We start from the raw sequence: 5937 nt of genomic DNA, 5'->3' as shown, positions 1-5937 counted from the left end.
GTCGCCGTCAAGCACGAGTATACTGTGCGCGTCGTCAGAGTCACAGGCTGAACGTGGCCGAAACGCTTCGGGTTTTCCAGTCGTGGCGGATCTCGTGGGTGTCGGGATGTCAGCAGTCATCCGGTCGCTGCTAGAAAGCCTGTAAGTCCCCTTAGCCAGGGTGGTGGGGTGGGCAGGTGGCTGGTGTGGTGCTTCTGGAGCACAGCTGGCTTTCCTGTTGTTTATGATAGTTCAACAGAGCGAGCAATCAGGACAGAGCAGGAGAAGGAACACACAGACCGGCGCTGAACTTGCAATTGAGTTTTATTGGAATTAAGCACGTCAATTTATACAGCACTAAAACTGCACACGTGCGCATAGTCAACCACAGGCGTTATCGACAAAAGTAAAAGCGGCTTCAGAAAGCACGTGTAGATGTCGCAGAACCGCTGTCCGCAGGTAAGCATGCTCATTTCCCGAGTACATAATGTCACAGATGGCTCAGTAGCACACCCATTATTTTCCCGTACATATGGAATGCCTCAGCCACCTGCCTGGCGCTCCGGTCGGGATGAACAACAACAGTTCGGTATCAACAAAATACGGAGTGCATTGACAGGAAAAGCAATGCTTAGCCAGGTTTGCATAGCCTTCTTTTCCAAGGAATTAGCGTGCTCCATGAGTCACACGCTCGTGCATTGGCCAGTCTGGCCTATGTAGTACGTAAGGCCGCAGGGCAAATAGATCTGATGGGCTGAGCCACTCTTACATGGAACATACCTATTTTCATGAATAATGTTGCCCGCATTCCTCCTATGCCCTTCATGTTTCCTCTGAACTGCAGCGCCAATTTCTCCAGTTTGTTAGGAGAGGAGAAAAGAACCTTTACTCCGTAGCTGGCCCCCACTCTCTTTAGTCGATGCGACAGGGTATGAACATATGAACCTTATTCCTCTCTTCCGAACCCGTTTGCTGTCCCAATCCGCGTTCCGAGGACTGCAACGCGCGGAGGACTTTACCAAAACTTCAGACAAGGGCTGAGTCCGGGAGGCCAGCTTCCTTGCACCTATACACCTGGTCTAACAGAGTGGAGCTCATTAGATGAAGACAAGATTTTTTCACAGCCATACTTAAGCATCCCGTAACAATCCTGGTTTTCACATGTTTAGAATGAAAATATTTAAAGTTTAGTAAGGGCTTCTCGCTCCTAAGCGAATACTGCCAACAAACATGGTTTGGCTCGAAAGTAAATTTCAAATCAAGGATTTGCAAGAAGGCTTGCTGAGGGGTTTCGTGTATTAACTTCAGTCCCGACCCATTTTGTGCACAAGCATCAAGGACATGTGCTACATATGCAGGGTCCACAGAACTACCTAACAACATGAAATCATCCGCGTAGCGTAAAATGAGTATGAAACATCCGGCTAAATTATTCTCCAATTTTTTATCAACCCGTGTTAGAAAAATGTTGCTGAGGATGGGAGCTATATGCCCTGGCATCTATGCACACACCCGCCTTCAGCATAAATATGTGACCATCCCACACAACATACGTGTTATTAAGGTAGCAAGAAAACAGTTCCAGAAAGCATGAGGTCGTGATTCCACACTGTTTCTGAAACACACATTCATCATTATCATCTGCGATACATTGCTGAACGTACTGCATGAGTTGAATGTGTGGAAGAGAAGAAAGCAAATCAACCTCGTCCATACTAAAGCCAGTACACGGGGCAGGTATCTCATTCAAGTGGAAGTTAGCAACTGCCTCAGAGTTAGGTACAAGGAACGGGTCCGTTACATGAAGTGCAGACAAATGTTCGGATAGGTATGTAGACACAACTATCGGCCAAGAGTTGTGCTCAGAAACGATTGCCCTGAACGGAACATTCGTTTCGTGAATCTTTGCACTAAAGAAATTTTCTAGCACAGAGTTCTCAGCTTCCTTCACTTTTTTCGCCAATCATTCGAGCCTGAAATCTTGAAGTAAAGCTATCCCCTTCTGTTTGCACCGGACACGATTCTTTCTAGCACTCCTCAACACTTCAAACTAATAAAAATTAAGCAATTTTAAATTAATATGACGGATTTATACTTTAGCTCTGTCATTAATAAGACTTCTAGAAGCGATACACAAAGAAACCGCACGCATATAGTTTTGCTGTCGGCATAACCCCTGCGTTAGCAGGGCCGACGACGAGCTTTTCGGTTCAAATCTCAAGTCGCCGTAACTCCGCAAACGTCGACAAAGAAATATCTAAGCAAGCCGGCCCCCGATACCGCTTAGTGTTCCGAATCCACCTACTCTAGAGCACGTGTGCAGGCAACAAAAAGAGGAGCAGCTGGCATCGTTCGGGACCAAAACTAGTTTCCTCCGAATCGATCTGGAACGGTCTGGGCAGCAAGTGTCCGTCGTGGCATCGCTGGCGCCAGAGACGGCGGGCGTCTGGGACGGAGCCTGAGTGCGTGCGTGTTTTCTTTCCAGTTCTGCCAGCCATGCAGGCCCCCAGAGTAGCCGGCACCGTCCGTTCCGTCCCTTCAGCGTCAGAGACCGAGCGAAATGTGGCCAAAGTAGGGCCACCCTTGGCTATCGGCCGGACTACTCGAGCGTGCCTACCTGCGTGCATAGTGACGATTCGTACCAGTGGCCTCGTGCTCTGCTCTGGCCGGGGTTGCATCCCCTGCGGCATTCGGGGCAACGTCACAAGGCCAGAGACATGCCCGTGTGAAGCCGAGTGCCACCCACGTTGAGAGTCCTGGGCTGATAGCAGAAGAGGTCGCGTGTCGAGCTGAGCATGCCGCGTGCGGGAGTCGTGTATGATTGTGAGGTTAGGGCCGTGATGATTGCGGCCACGCTGGCGATGCATTTTGCCTGTCTGTAGTAAGCTCGGCGGAGAATAACTACAGGACGCATAATAAACAACGTTAATTACTGGTTCTGGCGGTGCTTTCGTATGTGCACATTTCGTACGACGTCATTTCGTGTCGTTTTAGCCTGTCGTGGGTTCACTGCAACGCAGCCGATTTAGTTGCACTTTAAAAGAATTGTGCTGAGGTGAGAAGGAACGAGCCAACGAAGCGACCGATCCAGCCCAACACTGTTTATTACGAGAAATGCCTGAAAGGCACCGCCCCAGGCGCGCTCACCATTGGCTCCATTAATTAACCGAAACTTCAACTGGATCTGGTGGGTTGCAGCGTCAGTCTCAGTCGCTCATTTCGTCTGTCTCGTAGTCAGCTGCTGGCCGCAGTCTACCAGAAGGCAGCTGAGAACAGAAAATCCTGGAACACTATTACCCCTGTGCCGCCACGCCCGATAGCATCTGCCAAGGCGTTACATCTACGTGCGCTATTGTGATACCACAATGAGAATGCACATTTCGAGCCTACCGCCGGCGCTAACGACATGCTCAATAGTCCTAACGCACCTCGAGCCTAGGCTGCGTGCAGATTTGTTGCTTAACGGTTTTTTTTCCCCGCTTAAAGGCGGTGCTGGTTCCGGCTTATTTCAGGAAGTAAACCGAACGCGTCGGCTTTGCTTTTTGCGTAGCCGGACAGCGCACTCGCGACGAAACGTACGATGGTAACGGTGGTTGGCGTCGGGGTCCTATAAGCAGGTAGCTTACAAGTCAACGTTACGCCAGCCGAGCCTTTAATTTCTGACGGCCTATCATTCGCGGAAGCGTTTCCGTTGCTGCTGCTGCTGTTGATCCTTCTCGGCGCCCAAGGGCACGCAGTCAGTCAAGCCAGTCAAGCGATAAGCTACTACCTAACACTAGAATGAGAAATAACCGAGGCGGAACCACAGAGATCCGCGCCTGTCAGGGCACCTCTAGATAAAAGCACCCGAAAAACTACACCACAACGGCGCGGTTAAACCCCCGTCTCTACAGATGACGGCCCTTGCACGCGACCGCCGCCCCCTCGTCTGGACAAGGAAGGACAACAACGTAATGCTCCGCGCGCTGCGCAAGTTTGAAAAGAAAACCGGCTACCGATTACCGACCGGGGTAAACAACTGCGCAAAGGCAAGTCTAGACTGAAGTCGAACCTTATGTCAGCCATACGGCTCCGCGCACTGACAGTCCCCTCCCTCCCGCCCTGCGGCAACGGCGGACCTGCCGCATACACAAGAAGCGGCAAGGCCGATTTCAGGCCGGCGCGCGTACAGGTGACGCGACGCTTGGCCGCGTCCCGAGGACTCTCCTCCCGGTGGAAGAAGTCGAAGACCATTCAGCAGGAGGCCGCTCCTTCTCCGCAGCCTCAGCGCACAATCAGCGAGGCGTCGCTTTAGCCCGCGGGGCTCCTCAGACGCCGTTCCTGGCGCGCAAGCCAACTCTCCTTTCTTTCGCCAAAGGTGGGAGGAGGGGAGTGGAAGGCCCGGCAGCGAGACTCTCGCGTAATCACGCCGTAATGACGGGGACGGTCCCGGCTCAGCGGCAGAAGGGGCCGCGGCTGAAGCAAGAAGGAGCGACGGGCAGGTAAGAGAAGAGTGGCGGCGGCGGCGGTGGTGCCCTCTTGGCAGGGAGGCCGCCATTCTGGACGCCACGCTGAGCGGAGCATCAAGCAGCGACGAAGCAAGAAGTGAAAAAAAAAAAAACCGGCGCGCGACCTTGGAGAGGACCTGCCAAGCGGTACCTTCTTCCCTCCGGCGGGAAAGCCGCCCCTTCTTCAGCTACAGAGCGTGCGTCTGTGCGTGTGCATGCCACAAGACCTGCGCGGGCGGTGGTCCTCTCCTTGTCGACGTGAAGATCGCGCCACGGGTTCCAGTGCGGTCCTTCCTTGGACCCGCATGCCTTCTGGTCGCTGATTGCGGTCCTTTCGTCATAGCCACGGGCTGTTGGCTCCGCTGCAGTTTTCCTGTGTGCGGCGTTCCAGGAGACGCATCGGTCCACCTCCACGATCCTCCGTGTCGGGGATGTCGGCGCCGACGTCCGCCCCGACGGTGGCGCCGGCACTGGAGCGTGGCCACCGGGTCCGTGCCGCTTGTCTGTCACGGTAGTGGATCCTCGGCGGAGCGTGTGTCCTTCTGAAGGACGCGTACCTGTGGGCGAATTGGGCAGAGAGCCAGAGCCGTATCTCGTACCACGTATGCAGTCACGTTCAGAGCCGTTGCTTGCACGCGGCTTTCTTGCTGTATAGGGCCGCACAGGGGTTGGGTCCTCCCGCAGCACACAGCTCCGGGCTCTTTGTTCTTACTCTCGTTAATGTTGATGTCTTTGCCAGCTGGAAGGGTGTGAACAAAACTGACAGTTCTGAGACGGCTGCGTATACCCCGATATTCGAGCAGCAGTATACAACTCAATGCGCGCGCATGAAAAGAATTGCAACAGACTTCGAGCAAACGAAAAAACGGAGTGGAAGCTGCCCTACATTCGCTTCTCCGAGAGACTGAAAGGGCTGTAATCGTGTTGGTTCCGCAAGGCGGCACCACAAGATGAAGATGACGGCGCGGGTGGCGCTTGCTTGCGCCGCTGAGTAAAGCGTTCGGCTTCGGTTGGTCCCGTTTCTCGGTGTCTTTCCTAGTAGTACGCTCGCCTTCGAATAAAAAAATATTTCAACTTCGAGATCAATGCAAATGGATTTTGCGCGGTATGACTCGGTACTCTTCTTTTTACATCACGTGGCAGCAATCAGACAGCGGGATTTCACATTTGAGGACACGTATTGCCAGCTGTCTTCAGTTACCCGTTTTATCCTGCATGCAGCTATGTTTACTGAGCTTCTTTCCCACTCGGAGTGTAACCGCGCACTCCGCTACATTATGCAAGAGTCTAACCATAAAGCCTTAGCACAACAAAAAAACGATGTCAGCTTTTCAAGGAGGCAATCGGTCAACATGTTCGTCAACTTAACGGAACCACCTAAGCTATGGGATATTACTGAGATCAATAGAACGCTCTCATAGAGTAAATAGAAAAAGGCTCATCTAAACATGCTACAGTAAATGGTAGTGAA

This window comes from Amblyomma americanum, chromosome 2, assembly GCF_052857255.1.
Source record: "Amblyomma americanum isolate KBUSLIRL-KWMA chromosome 2, ASM5285725v1, whole genome shotgun sequence".
In the NCBI taxonomy this organism is placed as follows: domain Eukaryota; kingdom Metazoa; phylum Arthropoda; class Arachnida; order Ixodida; family Ixodidae; genus Amblyomma; species Amblyomma americanum.
This window is presented reverse-complemented; position numbering follows the sequence as displayed.